Here is a 17333-nt window from a genome sequence, read left to right on the forward strand (position 1 = left end):
CTTGGAGATACATCTGGTTTTAAATAGAAATTCAACTACAATTTTATTTTTCCCATTCTTATAGGTGAAGTTTTCCCAGGGAATGTGTCCTTAACGTAGTATCTCCTTTGAGAATAAATATAATATATGCTGAAACACATCACTTGATATCTATCTCCCTAATTATAACTGCTCACAAAAATGGGATATTTTATCGCTTTATGTTCATTTTGAAATAACCCCTCATTTTTGTGAGCCGTATATAATAATCTAATGCAGCTATCAGAAGATCATACTATAATTGAACATACATACAGAGACTAAGTCCAAATTAAAAGCCATTCTAAAACTAAAAGTCTTGGAAGTTTTAGTAGAGACATTTCTAAAAAGATAAGGTCTTGAGATTACTGCGTATTTCCCAATTTACATATAAGACTGATTTGAGGGTATTTTATCTGTCCTTATGCATAGTCCATATGCTCTGGCAATATACTCTGACAGACCCCAGGTATCCCTAAATCCCTCCCCCCCCTTTTTTTTTAATTTGCAATTTTGGAGAAGCCAGTTAGATTGCTCTTCTCAGTTTAAATTTTTTTTTCTTAGAATTTGCCGTGGGGAAAAAGGAAACCATCCAGCTGAAATTCCTTCTTTGTTATCCCTAATGCATTATATTTAAACTGAGTTTCCCCTCCCTGTGAGGAAGCTATCCTAGGAACCAGTCTTTCAAGATCAGTGATTATCTAGCTATTTGGTAATGAGAGGGTGGGTAGATTTATGAGTCTTGCATGGTAGGGTAGCATGATGATAGTGACATTCACACCTCATCTTTGAATGTGGCTTGTGTTGTAATTAATCTGGAATCAAATACAATATTTACATTTTAATAAACATGTTATATAGTTAGGGTTTAACAGCTGTATATATACAGTTGGATTTCAAATATTTTGAGTTGATTCTCATAGTGAAAATTTAAAGATGTTATATGGTCATGAAAGAATAATTGCTTAACAAAGCCATACTTATTCAAAACACTTAAGTGTTCTCATTATGCTTGAGTCATTACTGTCATTATTACATGCTTGTAACAGTGGTATCTGGTCTTTTTTCCAGAAAGAAAAGGAGTATAGGAGCTTGTGAAACAAAAGATGAATTTAGGGAATCCTTCCTCCCTCCCTCCCTCCCTCCCTCCCTCCCTCCCTCCCTCCCTCCCTCCCTTCCTTCCTTCCTTCCTTCCTTCCTTCCTTCCTTCATTCCTTCCTTCCCGAAGGAGAAAGAGATAGGAAGGGAGAGAGATGAGAAGCATCAACTCATAGTTGCAGCACTTTAGTTATTCATGCATTGCTTTCGCTTATGTGCCTTGATTGGGGGGCTCCAGCTGAGCCAGTGACCCCTTGCTCAAGCCAGTGACATTGGGCTTCAAGCCAGTGACCATGGTGTCATGTCTATGATCCCACGCTCAAGCCAGAGACCCCACACGCAAGCTGGTGAGCCTGTGCTCAAGCCAGTGACCTCAGGGTTTTGAACTTGGGTCCTCAGTGTCCCAAGTCAACACCAAGGTGTGCCACCACCAGGTCAGGCAGGGGACACATTTCTAATTAGAGTTGAGATTTGGAGTCACATCCTAGAATCTACCTTAAATGTTAACCTCTTCCAAAAACCATCTTTAGGTTACTGTGCTAGATATTTATTGGCTTGACAAATCTGTTTTTATTTCCATGATACATTCTCTCTCCTTCCATTCCCAGTATTACAGCATCTGGAGAACTAAAAATTACATTGCTCGGATTCTCTCACAAATTTAGGTTTAAAGTGTGAGGCACTTAGGACATTTTGGAAGGCAGAAAGGAGGTGGATGCCATCATTCTACAGTAATATAATTATATAAATGGGCTTTTACAGGTATAAGTGCTGACAATAGCGGAACTACATATTGCAATATCTTGATACCAATTTTTTTTGAATTTTGTGAATGCAGGCAGTGGTAATATTGATAGCAATCATGACAGATGTGGTCATATGAATTTGAAGTCAAAGACTAAGGGTGGCTTCTGACTTTCACTCTTCCAAATTACCAATAATCTTATAAGCATCTAATTCTTTGCATTAACGCCCTTTCTATTTGAAATACCTTGATTAATATCTATTTCAGGGAGGGACCCCTACCTAATTAAGTATTGAGCACCAAAATTTAATCAAGAAGTCAACTTCCAAAGACAATAATATGGGATTGGATTGGTTATCTGACCTAATTGAATGATAATTTCATGAGCAGTGGGAAAATGGATACTATATTCCATGTAGCAAATAGTTGAATTTTCACCTACAGTTACCTAGAATGAAATATAGTAGTCCCCCCTATTCGTTAGGGATATGGTCCAAGATCTCCAGTAAATCTGCCTGAAGCCATAGGTAGTACTGAACTCTATACATACTATGCTTTTTCCTGTCCATACATACCTATGATAAAGTTTAATTTGTAAATTAGGCACAATAAGAAATTAAGAACAATAGTTAATGATAAAATAGAACAATTATAACAATTACTGTAATAAAATTTATGTGAATGCTCCTTCCGTCCCTCTTTCCCTTTCTCTCTCTCTCTCTCTCTCTCTCTCTCTAGCAATTTTTGTATTTTGCTGTCCTATCCTACTCCTGAATCTCTGTGACCATTCCTTACTGGCAATCTGGCAACAAATGGCTGGTATTGCTTATTTCAGGGGGTCCCTTGCTGAAGTCTTCGTACAGGCTAAAAGCATTCTTTCTCAACATGCCATCAACAGGAACACATTTTCTGTTCATCCTCCACCCACAAATTCATGGCTTTTCTACGTTAACTAAGCATTTATCATACACTGTGGCTGTAACTTTTGCAAGTTGAGGTGCGACAGCAAAACTAGCATGAATTTTTCTTCTTCACAATTTCACTGATAGAAGATTTGTTCTTACTCTACATCTCAGCAACCTCAGCATGGTTTTTTCCCCCTTAAGTCAAAAACGACCTTTTCACTTAAAGGAAGCACTTTATGGCTTCTCCGTGGCATTGTGGATTGCTAGCATCATCACGCTTGTGCTTTGGGCTCATTATTAAGTGAAATAAGGATTACTTGAACACAAGCACTGGCATATCATGGCAGCAGAACTAATAACCGAGAGATGCTACTAAATGATTAAAGGACAGGAAATGTGTACAGTGTAGAGATATTGAACAGAGGGATGGTTCACATTCAGGGATGGAAGGAGTGCAAGATTTCATCATGCTACTCAGAATGGTTAGCAATTTAAAATTTATGAATTGTTTATTTCTGAAATCTTTTATTTAATATTTTTGGACTGTGGTTTACAACGGGTAACTGAAACCGCTGAATGTGAAAGTGCGGATAAGGGGAACTGCTGTAGCTGCTGAAGCTAAAGCCTGTGACAGACAAGTGCTGCTGTATGGTAATGTTGCGACGGAAACAAGGAATATACAGATTGGATGAGACGGCTGCTTCTGATTACCCTGCGGAGTTTATAGAAACAAAATTAGCTCATGTTTGAAATTTGCTACCGTAAGAGGCCCTCTTATATCACATAGCTACAGATGTAAAATGTTTTAAAACAAGATCTAAAATTGGATCCAAAGTGGGTTGCAAAATTACAACTTAAGTTTGCAGCCTCAGTAGTTTCCTAAGTGAAAGTGTGGCATTCATTGAGACCCAAAAAATAAGAAAGGGGACATTTGGGTAGATTTGGATGAATCTGAGAACCTGAATCTCTCAATCCCATTGAGTTCCCCTGGCCATGAAAAGCAGTCCTCCTCTCTCCCAGATGACATTAGTTCTTTGCTGTTTGAGGTCCTATAATGGTTTCAATCAAGGAAGGTACCTTCCAAAGAGATGCTGATCTTCTTCATGCCTGCCTTCTACTCTTACATGTCAGCAGATCTGTAAGGAGAATTAGATCGCAGCATGCCCAGGGGGACAAGTACAAAATCCACCCTAGAAAGTGACAGCTTAGAATGACAGAGTTTGGCTCATTTTCACCTATAGAAATATGTAGGTATAGAGTCTAAGAGTGCTAAATGAAGCAGAAAGAAACATATCTTTATATTGGACTGAAATGATTAATACTGTGCACTTACTAGAAATTCTTGAATTTATTGGGGTACAGGTGTGAAGGTACCAAACCCAATAAAACATCATGTGCACACTGCATCATGTGTCCATCACCCCAAGCACAATGTTGGAGATGACTTATTGTGTGCAACTCATTTGACCACCCCCTCACCGTGTTTGAAAAATACTTGGGTAAATGTACACTGGTAATTTGTCCTGGAAAAACTCTGTAGTGGATATTTTCTGTAGGCTGGGAATTCTAGAAAGATTTTTCTCTATCCTCTTGGGTTTTTAACTGAGAACTTTGAATTAAATTGACAAAAGACAGATTAATAGGAAAAAAATTTATAACTCTTATTGTTAAGATTTCTAATTTTATGTGCTTCATGGAAAAGAATGTGAAAAACCCAAAAGAAGTGGTTACACTTGGGCTTATCTACCATTTTAACAAAAGGCAATAAATTGTGGAGGAGTAACTAGACAAAGGAAAGCAGCTGGCCTTTCAAAGCCGATAGGCTGTCGGAAAGTGACTAGAGAGCATATGGGGAAACGAAGGGTGTTTTCACAAGGTTTGTGTATGCAGCCCCAGTTCAACGCCATCTCCCTATTCTGAATAGGGAGGTGATACATTCTCTCTGCTTCCATTCCCAGTATTACAGCATCTGGAGGACTAAAACTTACATTTCTCAGATGACTGTGCATAAACTATTTCAGTGGTAGAGGTTATTCTCCTTTTCCTGATACAGGAGAGGGAAAGAGCTCCACAGGGAAATGTATGCTGTTAGGCAGATAGAGGGAGGGCAGACGGCTCTTCCTGTGTCTCCTTTATCTCAGTTGCCTTCAGCTCAAAATAATCCTTATGTCAAAGTGCATATTTTGGAGTGACATTCTGATCCCCTTTGGAATAATGAAGGAGGAAGGGTGCTGCCTGTGAACTGGGTTCCCTGACTTCAGGAGGAGGGCTGGTATTACAGATTGCTAGAGGTCAAATGGCAGAACTTACATGCCAGAGACAAAGTGGGCGTGGTTACAGTAATGAGCAGCAGAGTCAGAATGCTTATTATAATAGAATGGCTCACTCCATGAGTATTTATGGTAGTGGCTAATTTATTATGATGTCCCTAAGACTGAAATGGATAGGCAACCTACAAAAGTCCTACTTGCTCTGTATATCTGACTCTAAAGTTACTGAATACAAGCCTGGCTTGAGTCACCACGATAGGGAGACACAGTCCCTTACCAATTTCTGTATCTGAATCAGCTCCTAGACCAGAGCTTCCTACATAAAGGGAATGTTGGCTTCCTTGGGGAAATTCCCTGTGATGTGATGGTGTCACAAGGATATACTATGAATTTTTCTCCTAGCTTTTACCAAAAGGTTATGGAAATTAGTAGATTTTGGGGGAATTACTGGGACACTGATTTCATGCTGATCATTAGGCACTCAAATTGCTATTGTGGTCACATTCAAAGTGGGTGCTTATGGAGACCAGATGATGAATGCAGTTTTGGCCCGAGTCCATTGCACAGTGGGCTCAGTGGGTCCCCAACGTACCCTCTCCAATACCTGAGCGGAGAGTTGGATTAGACATACTCAGTGTCTGGCTGCATCTCCACATCGGTTCTTTATCTGATGAAATGAGGACTAATGTGATATGAAGGCCCGAGTCAAAGCTTCTAAAATATTCTAAGGAGACCAAAAGTAATGTCACATTTCTGGGTGAATGTCAGAGATTCATGCCAGCATCAAAGACATGAGAAATTCAGGGGTGATGATATTTTTTTATCATATACCTATTTAACTCTGCTGTTTGACCTGACTAGAAATTGGAGAGTCTTGGAAGATGACAGTGGATTATCATTTATGTCATCATGTAACTCTAAGGGCTATTCCAGATATTGTCAATTAACTGAAGCATCTGATATTCAGCTATCAATCTGTTAAACATTTCTTTCTCCTTTACAATAAATAGAGAACAGAAGTAGTTTATTTTGCCTGTATTCCTTTACAGTCTTACTTCAGGACAATTCCAATTATCCAGTATTCTGTAATAATCTAGGAAATTTATTTTTCTCATCATGCCATACAACATTATTTTTTGGTCCATTATACTGATTAGATGTGGTATGTAGGAGGTGGCAAGTACCATAGATTCCTTGGTAAGAAATATGTGTGCCAAAGAGTGGGAGGGGAAAAACTGATGTAAATTCCAGGGCTGAGACATGAATAAAGTTTTTGGCAGTCCAGTGTTCTGTAGCACGTTGAGATTTTTTTCCTTCAGTGGAAGACAATTGGTACACTTTGTTACCCATTACCATGAAGAGGTGAAAGATTGGTAAGTCTCACTAAACTTTTGAAACAACATATACCTTTGAGAGTGTTTCTTTGATCCACTTATCAAGTAAATCCATAAGACTGCCAGTTCTGAAGCAGAGTAAGAAATAGCTTTATTACTACTATGGACTGCAATGTGAATTACTCTTATTTGAGCCTTAAGGTCCAACTGATCAAATGGTGCTTGAAGTGTCTGGCAGAAAGCAATTCTGTAGGGGGGATCTGGCAAGCCTTGATTTAGAATTACAGAGCCATCCCCTAGGATTTGAGAGCAAATTTCTCCATATTTCTATTCTCCAAATAACTACTCTTTGAAGAAATAGATCCTGGACTGCTTCTGGACCATGCTAGAAATTTTTGTTCTGACCATGGAGTACCAAGCATCATGTAAGCTGAGCTGCCTGTCATGGACTGACTGGGTGTTATCTGATCCTCCGTGTCATAAACCGGGCCGTGCATTGCAGCACTCTTTCATCAAGTGGGAGATTAGGGAGGCGCAGGCAAGGGGCATGAGCAATGCCTCAGACAGCCATTCCTCACTCCTGTGGCAGTGCCACTTCTCCCTCAACCCACGTTTGACCTCTTGAAAGTTCGTGTGAATGGTTGGCCGGTTATATTTGTGCACCTCTGATCCATTTTGCCTAGGATACTGACCCGTTTGGGCAATGCATCACCTTGGTTCCCTCGCCAGCTGATTTCCAATTGGGTTTAATTGGTAGGTCAACAGGTGCCTGTTTAGAGTGGGTAGGACCTCTCTTCCATGCTCCCTCCCTACTTTGGTGTTGTGTCTCTGAACCCAGCTACCTCCTTTCACAGCCACAGCCCCTGCTAGGATGCCTCTTACCCAGAGTTTTAATTGTCACTGAACTCCAGGAACACTGTTTTCTTCTCTTGTATCTTCACTTCTCGGGATGATGGTAACATCATACTCTTGCTAGTGTCTGGATACCTCACTATCCTCTGTTCCTTTAACCTTACCTACATCTCTATAAGCTGTATCTTAATTAAAGACTCTTCAAATAAACCATCTGGGGTATTTTTTAATTTATGCTGGAACCCTGATTGAGAAACTGAAAGAAAATAATTGAGCCTGGTTTATGAACTATTTCACATAATACACAAACACAAGCTTAGAAGTGTCCCTGAAAGCTGTGTGAAGGGTAAAGCTTCCCAATGACAGGTCTTTGGGCCGTAGATCTCCAGATATTCAAGGACTTGGAAGGACTATATTTGAGCATTGGTAACAAGACTTTCTAAGAAGTTCTGAGTGTGACATTGTGTTCCATGTAAATGCTTACCAAAGGCATCCACTATAGAAGAGGCTCTCAATAAACAGAGGGACAGGGTAGCCCATTCTGTGGATATTAATTAGCTTTTTTTCCTAGCCACCCCATGTTTGCTTAATGAGTTCATAAAATGAGCAAGATGAAGTGTAATGGGCTGAATAGTGGCCCCAAAGATATCAGGGCTTATTCCCTGGAACCTATAAATGTCCTCCTATTTGAAAGAAATGGGTCCTTGTAGATGTGATTAGTTGAGGATCCTGAGATGAGAAGATAACCCTGGATGATCTAGATGGGCCCTAAATGCTGTTACAAGTGTCCCTATAATAGGAAGACATGACACACGCAGAGAGGGGAAGCTGATGTAAAGTTAGAGGTAGAAATCGGAATGACGCAGGTCAGGAATGCTGGTGGCCACTGGAACCTGGAAGAGGCAAGGAATGGGTTCTGCCCTAGAACCTCCAGAGCAAAAATGGCCCTGCCAGCACCTTGATTCCAGACTCTGTCTTCCAGAACCGTAAGAATATAAACTTCTGTTGTTTAAGCTAACAGTATTATGGTAATTTGTTACAGCAACTACAGGACTCATATACACGGGGAGGGAGCTTATACAAGGGCTCAAATGTATGGACTTCTCATCAAGACCGATGCGGCTAGCTAGGACTACTGCTGAGTGCCCAAACTGCCACAGCAGAGACCAGTGCTGACCTTGTGATATGGAACCATACTTGGAACAGTCAGCCACTTGGTGACTCCCATTATGAAGAAGGCATTAGTTTGTTTTTACCAGAGTAACAATTATTCTGAAATGGATTTTTCAGCAACACCATCTTTTAGTGGACCTACTGAATGCTTTATTTAACTCCATGGTATGCCACAGAACATTGCTTCTAACCTGGAAAATCATTTTATATCTAAAGAAATGGGGCACTGAGCTCACAACCATGGGTTTTTAAACTATATTTCTATATATTAGGCAGTATAATCTAACTACTGTAGCAAACTCAAATAAAAGGGCTTAAATAAATGCAATAGATTGATAATTTAAACATTCTATTTCACATGTACTTCATGGTTCAATAGAGGTTAACAAGGCACAGTGAAAGGCTCTGCTCCACGCAGTCATTCAGGGATCCCAAGTCTCCTTCCCTCAACTGGTCTGTTGTGTCCAGCTACATAGAAGGGGTTAGAGGAATATTGCTCAGAGAATTTTATAGAGGGGGTAGGCTGTTATTGAGCCAAGTTGTGAGGCAATAGTCACCTAATACACCTATACTCCATTGGCAGGCACTCATTCAATTACAACATTTAAGAGCAAGGGACATTGAGAAATGTAATCCAAGTTTGCTCCCAGAAAGAAAAGAAATGTGTTTTGGGGCATCTAGCCATTATCTGCAACATGCCATATACTTTATCTCCCCGAAGCATGTGAGCTTTAAAACTGAACGTTGTTATGACCCTTGCACGAAGACAATAGTTTGAGAAGCTGGATTACTTTCTTACAAATAATTGGCCCAACTTGGGTACCAACTTGGCTCAGCACAGTCCTAATTCCTAGACTTCTTATGCCTTCTTTTGAGAGTTTTCTTAACAGCCAAAGACAAGGTCTTGAATGCAGATAGTTTGAGAGTTGATTCCAGGAAGCTGGAGTAAAAGTCTGAAGAGAATAGGATAGGAAAAGAAAAGAAAGTCAATGATGGGTATATTTTAAGTTAGTTAACCCTGGGAACAACTGAAGTACAGGGAGGAACAGAAATAGGTTTACAGTCGTTTGTATGTAAAACAATACACTAATTGATAAATAATAGCACAGAATAAACTGTGTTTCTCAGTTTAATAATAAACAACTGTAAACCTACTTTTGTCCCACTGTGTACAATTCTGTTGGAAACTTTCTGACTAACTGTAAAATAAATCTTGGGCATTTGTATCTGGAGGATCAGAGACCAAAGCATCTACCTATAGATTTCTGTCTCTCATCAGTTACCCTGGGGAATATTTACTGTATCTGTACCTTCCCCCCGACTTCTGGGCTAAGTTGTCCTCAGGCTAAGGAGACCTGAGACAGAAGACAAAGAGAAGCAGCAAAAATGAGTTTGAAATGGGACATTGCCAGTTTTTATGGAACTGTTCCTAACAGCACTGAAATGAGAGCTGGGCAGAGGGAATGGGGTTCTGAGCAACCGACACTTCTGCTACATTTGACTTGATCCTTAAGAACCTTCCTTTTAAAAAAGAGATTACTCAAAAAAATATTTTAAGAAAAGATTACTCTCACTCTGTTTATAGTATAATCTCTAGTATATATAGCTGTTAGAAATATTCTCTAGGCACAAAATTTACTATGTAGTCCACAGTGCTTTTTTTTTTTTGTATTTTTCTGAAGCTGGAAACGGGGAGAGACAGTCAGACAGACTCCCGCATGCGCCCGACCAGGATCCACCCGGCACGCCCACCAGGGGCGATGCTCTGCCCACCAGGGGGCGATGCTCTGCCCCTCCGGGGTGTCGCTCTGCTGCGACCAGAGCCACTCTAGCACCTGGGGCAGAGGCCAAGGAGCCATCCCCAGCGCCCGGGCCATCTTTGCTCCAATGGAGCCTTGGCTGCGGGAGGGAAGAGAGAGACAGAGAGGAAGGAGGGGGGGAGGGGGGAGAAGCAGATGGGTGCTTCTCCTGTGTGCCCTGGCCGGGAATCGAACCCGGGTCCCCCGCACGCCAGGCCGACGCTCTACCGCTGAGCCAACCGGCCAGGGCCTCCACAATGTTTTTTAAGAGTCATGCAAGTGGCATTATGATTATTAGGTGGTTGCTTACAGAATTTTTACAACTCAAATTCAGTGATTTCAACCTTTTTCATCTCATGGCACACATAAACTAATTAGTAAATTCTGCAGCACTCCAAAAATATATATTTTTTGCTGACCTGACAAAACAATAGGTGTAATTTTGACTCATTCACACTAGACAGTTATTACTATGTTGGCTGTTGTCATTTTTTTATTTGACAATCTAAGGGAAAAGAGCTCAGTGCCCTTGACTAAATAGTCAGGTATTGTATGTTTTAAAAATTCTTATAGCACACTGGTTGAAAATTGCTGGTCTAATTTGTTGCTTGTCAAGAGTACTAATCTGATAGGACTGAATACTTAAATATTTCTAGGATATAAATGTACACATATAACAATAAAGCATACAAAATCCTATATTGAAAATCAACAGTCCCTCACTCCATTTCTTTCCAGCCTCATTTCTGTCCTCCACAAGTAAACATTTTCAGTTTGATTTCTTCTGGTATCTTTCATTAGTAGTTTTAAATATTTTCTATCTTTTGGTAGTCTCTTAGTTAAATTTATAAATAATAAACAAGTTTCCTGCTGTTTCTAGATTTGCCAACTGGAGGCAGTATGTACAGTGTTCTGTCATAGATGAGGATACAGCTCAGTTATACCCAACCAACCAACCAACCTAGCTTAAGTCTAAATGATATACTTGCACCTCTACTTCTTTTTTCATGACTTGTAGAAAGTGTCTTTTGATCTCACACTTTGTACAATAAAATGTAAATATAAACGTCCCTCTATTTTCTTTCTCTCCATTTCTCCTTTTGATTTGTATTCTATGTCTGTATTTTTAGTTTTATACCATCAATAGTGACAATATTTACATTCTATTATGTTATCATAATTTTCTTCTATGTTTTGTTTTCAGGATTATCCTAATAGTTGAAAAATCAATAAATAGCATTTACCTTATTTAAATTTGTAAATTTTGTGATCTTTAGAACCAAACATTGTGTCTTTTTTTTTTTTTTTTTTTGAAAGAGAGGGAGACAGGAAGGGAGATAGAGAAAGACACAGGAAGAGGGAGAGCGAGTGAGAAGCATCAACTCATAGTTGCTTTCACTTTAGTTATGCATTGATTGCTTCTCACACATGCCTTGACTGGGGATCAGAAGGGCTCAAGCGAAGCAAGCATTTGGGCTCAAGCTGACAATTTGGGATCATGTGGACGATCCAGCGGCCCCTTGCTCAAGCTGACAAGCCAATGTCACCACCTGTCGTCAGGCCCAAGTACTCTGTCTTAATCACATTTCCTTTTTGGTATAGCTTTTAGTTTTTCTTAAACTTTTGGATTGCCTCTTTGTTTTCTTGAAAGTTTTATTTTTCAATGTCTCAAGTATACAATAAAATCTATGAATCTTCTTTGTCTCTAAATATCTCACATTTGGTGCATGCAAAATGCATTGCTCTCTAGGCTTTTTGTATAGCAGTCATAGTAATTCCTTCATTGTTCATAGGGATTGAAACTGCTTTTCCTTAGGTCAATATCTTCCTCTTCCTTGGTTCCTTCTTTCATTTTTCTAGATTATATCCTTTCATAAGACAAGTTATGTGGGCAATATATTTTCTGAGTACTTATATCACTCAGATTTTCTATTCATGCACTTAATAGTTTGGCCCAGAGTAGAATTCTAGAATGAATATTAATATTTTTTTCTTAGAAATTTGGGAAGGGGGAAGATATCTATTGTCTTTATATGACTAATAGTTGTTTAGGAAGAATTGAATTTTATTTCTCTGTTAATGACCCGTTTTCCTTTGTCTGACAGCATTTCTTTATCCTTAGGTTTTTGAAATTTCACATTGATTTGTCTAGGTATAGTTATTTTTTAATATATATTTTCACACACCTAAAAATCTCTTTTCATTTAAAAATGTCCTTTTTCGAATGGAAGAAACTTCTATTTTTCCCACAATTCTTTCGTCTTTTATTTTCTTTAGTTTTAATCACATTTTAAATTTCTAAGAACATTATATTCTCTAATTATTTATTTCTCCCCATAGCATTTTATTTTTGTTTTATGAATACAACATATTCTCAAATATTTCTAACATTCTTAATTAGAGAATTTTTCAAAATTATTTTTGTTCTCTGAATTACCTTTCTTTGCTTTAGGTTTACATTTTTAGTGTATCTGTCTTGGTCTTTCCATCTCAGGGCTGTGTAATCCATGCTTGCCAGTCATATTTGAACATGAAACAAGACAGATGCTCACCCGGAGCTGTGTGCTGATGGCAGAGTGTGTTTTCTGTCACACTGTACTTCACTGTGAGCAGACAAGAAGCTGACTGTCACACGGGAGCCTCTCAGTGCCAGAAGGAGAATGAGAAGGACTGTAATTGAGGTGCCAACACCTATACTATCTGCCTTACTTTTCAGCATAAATTTTTTTTTAAAGAGAACTTTCCTTTTTTCAGTAAAAATATAGAAAGTGAAGGTTAGTGCTATAATGCTATGAATTTTGTACACGAGAATGGTGAAAGGTAATGGGGATTTTCACAGTTCCACAGACTGGCTTTCCAAAACCCCTTTCTGCCACTCAGCTTCTCATGTACAGCCTCCAGGTGTGGCATTTTCCGGGGGTTATGGAAGGAAAACCGGCTCCCTCCTCCACAACAGCCACCTCTGCATGTGACTTAGTGACAGCCTCTCTCCTCTGCCTCATGCTTTAACCACCCGCTTTCCATTTTTCAGAAAAGTATTGAACTCTCTCACCTGCTCTGGCCCCTTCATAATCTCTCTATTTTTGTGAAGTTAGACATTTTGCTAATCTTTTACTATCTTTTAAATAGCGCCCAAAGAAAAATAGAAAGTGAATAAGGGAGCTTGCTCTCCCATTTTGAGTCAGAGGTCACTTTATTATATCTTAAAACAAGAAAACATTCTTGAAAGCCTTCTTGAAGCAAATGCAGATTTCAAATCTAAGCTTTGTCACTGATATAACCTTGAACAAGTTACTTAAATCTTTCTGGACCTGTTTCTTTATTTATAAAATGGAGATAGTATCTAACTCAAATAGTTAATATATGAAAATTAAGTAGAAACATGTATATAAGCATACCTGGTTTCTTTGTGCTTTGTTTTATTGTTCTTCACAGATGTTGTTTTTTTTCACAAATTACAGCCAAGACCTTCCACCAACAAAAAGATTAAAACTCACTTTAGTGTGGTGGTCTGGAACTGAACCTGCAATATCTGAGATATTTCTGTACAAAGTATTTAATACAGTGTCTAGCTCACAGGCATGGGGTAATGTGAATTCCCTGCATTTTTTTTGACATCTCCTTAAAAGTTTCTTATTCCTCTGATCTAGTAAAATTGTTTCATTTTTATTGTTATTTTGTGACAGTAATGGGGAGGGTTAGGCAGTTTGAACTGTTCTTATTATTTTCACAGTCATAAAAAGAAAGAAATAGTGTCCTAGGCTTCTTTCTAATTGCAAGTGATCAACAATCTATTTTTATGTTCATCTTCAAAAGTAGTTATCTTGAGCTCTGGCTGAGTGACTCAGTGGATAAAGCATTGGCCTGGTGCACCAGAGATTGCAGGTTTGACCCTTGGTCAGGGCACATACGAGAATCAATCAATGAGTACAGAACTAAATGGAATGACTAAGTGGAATGAATTAATGCTTCTCTTTCCTTTCTCCCTTCCCCTCCTCTCTCAAATCAATGGGAAAAAAAGTTATTTTCACCCCAAAGAAATAAACTATTCATTACTTATTTAAGACAATTCATGAATTTCTTCTTGTTATTCATGGCTTAAAGCCTATTTCTAAAATGGCTTTGCTATAATTAGAAAATTTTAGAGCCTTTCTTGTGATTGATTATATTAGAGATTATTGAGATACTATACTACACTGTGTATATTAATTACTTAGTAAAGAATTTGGTGCATTGTTACTTATATAGTATGGCTAGCATATTATGACTTATCACAAACCAGTTATAGTGATGCTCTGAATTTTGGGGCCCCATGGAAAATATTTATAATGAGATACAAATAATAAAATCTCCAGTGCAGAGGGAAACTTTCTAATTAAAGAGTTATTGGCTAGTAATTGTACCTCTGCTGTCCTGACATTGTTGCTTGTGGATTAATATACTGTATTTAAATTCAGGCAAAACTAATCGCTGAAAAAAATAACATGATTTCTTAATCAGGTACTGAAAGACTTCAAAGTTTATTTAATAACACAATAAATTATAAAAACTTTCTATATTAGCTTTTATTGTTTTATATTAGGAATTAATTTTCACTTGTTATAAGACAGGGCTAGAGTGCTCTGGTTAGCATAGCAGGACAGATAATCAGATTAAGGGTTCCTGATCAGGCACTGCGACAATAATAGAAAGTAATGACTTTAAATCCAGAAGGGCCTGCTATGGATCCCTGGCTTAAAGAACATTGCTAATACCATGACCATCCTGTATACATCTATAAATCTCCTACAGTTTGCATGTAAGTGTAATTACAAATAAATGTGCTATAAGCATCCATGTGAAGGTTGTGTAAACATAAGTTTCCAACCCCTTTGGGTAAACACCTAGGAGCAAATTGCTAGACTGTGTGGTAGGAGTATGTTTGCTTTTTTAAGAAACTACCAAACTGTACCCCAAAGTGGCTGTATCATTTGTATTCCTAAGAGCAATGAATGAGAGTTCCTTTTGCTCCACATCCTTGCCAGCATTTGGTATCAGTGTTTTGGATTTGGGCGATTCTAATAAGTGTAGTAGTATTTCCTTGTTTTAATTTGTAGTTCTCTAATGACATATGATGTGAAGCATCTTTTCATGTCATTATTTGCCATCTGTATATCTTTCTTGGTGAGCTGTCTGTTCAGGTCTTTTGCCTATCATTCAAATCAGGTGTTTATTTCCTTTTTCATTTAAGAGTATTTTGTGTATTTTAAATAGCAGAAATGCCTTTTGCTAATCTTTTTCTTCATTCTGTGGCTTTTCTATCTTGATAAATCATATTTTTTGGGTTAAGTAATTTCTCATTCTTTATGGCACACAATCTGGATAGACATAAAATGTGATTTTATAAATATATTGTTATAGACTATTATTAAGACAATACCACTTGCTTCTCAGAATAATGTTACAAACATTTAAAATTAATTGTTTACATTTCTCACATATACAATTAGTTTCATTTAGATATTGTTGAATGAATGAATCATTATTGTTTTATACCATTAGTACATTGCACTAAACAGAAAAAAAAGGAGAAATTTTGTTTTTCAATAAGAAACTGGCGTAGCATAGTTCACCCCATATTTTATTTCTGTATTTAAAATCCATGTCAGTTTTCCTGTTTCTCTATCATAATTGAATGGTCAACAACGTTGGGAACAATACTCACCTGCTATGGAGTATACAGCATCACTTGGCCAGCTCAGTTCAGGAAAGAGATTTGCCTTCATTATACACTGGACTGGGAGCCTTTTAGGGAATAGCATTAGGAACAATTAATAAGAATATCATATGCAACTAGAAGAAAGGTCTGTTTTTCCTATCCATTAAATTAGAGAGGGTGGGTCACCATGACCTAACAAGACTTCTGACCACTGCGGGTATGCAACAGTTTTCTAGCAAGGGAAAAGGGACAAAAGTGACATGAAGAAGAATAAAATAAGGCAGATATGCAGGTTATTTAATATTTTTCTCATGTGATTTACTAAATATTTATTTTACATTGCTTTGATTTTTGGTCTGAAAGTTTTATTTATATATGAAGTAAATCTTGATCTGAAAGTTTCATTTATTTATATTCAGTTGACCCTTGAGAAACATGGATTTGAACTGTGCAGGTTCTTTTATAAGAATTTTTTTCAATAAATACTGTTAATATATTTTCTCTTCCTCATGATTTTCTTAATATTTTCTATTCTCTAGCTCAGTTTATCATAACAATATAGTATATAATACATATAACATTCAAAATATGTGTTAATCAACTGTTTATATTATTAATAAGGCTTCTTGTCAACAGTAGGCTATTAGCAATTAAGTTTTGGGGGAGTCAAAAATTACGCACAAGTTTTTGACTGTGCCAGGGGTCAGTGCCCCTAATCCTCACATTATTAAAGGGACAACTGTGTACAAAGTTATGGTGTAAGTGCTTCTTAAGATATCTAGACATGGCTATGGAATTGTACTATCACCTGAAATTATCTTTCAAAGACTTAATTTTAAACATCTTCAGTGATAATTAAAATTACAACTTATAAAGATTATAAAGGTTGTTATAAAGGCTAAAATTGTGGAAACAATAAATACATAGAGAAACATAGGTACTAAACTTATGAATCTTGGTCTTAGAGAATATTTTATGAATTTGACCCCAAAGGCAAAGGAAGTAAAGGCAAAAGTAAAGGAATGGGACTATATCAAACTAAAAAGCTTATGCACAGCCAAAGAAACTGACAACAAAACAAAAAGGCTACCAACCGAATGAGAGATGATATTTGCAAGCAACAGCTTCATCAAGGGGTTAATATCCAAAATATATAAAGAATCTACACTATTCAAAACCAAACAAAAAACAATCCAATTAAAAAATGGGTAGCGGACCTGAACAGACATTTTCCCCAAGAAGTCACACAAATGGCCAGTAGATATATGAGAAGTTACTTAACTTTACTGGTTATTAGGGAAATGTAAAACAGAACTACAATGAAGTACCACCTCACACCTGTTAGAATGGCTATTATTAATAAGAAAAGAAATAACAAGCATTGCAGAGGATGTGGAGAAAAAGAAACTCTCATTCACTTTAGGTGGGATAGCCACTATGG

The sequence above is a fragment of the Saccopteryx leptura genome, chromosome 1 (genome assembly GCF_036850995.1).
Source record: "Saccopteryx leptura isolate mSacLep1 chromosome 1, mSacLep1_pri_phased_curated, whole genome shotgun sequence".
Classification (NCBI taxonomy): domain Eukaryota; kingdom Metazoa; phylum Chordata; class Mammalia; order Chiroptera; family Emballonuridae; genus Saccopteryx; species Saccopteryx leptura.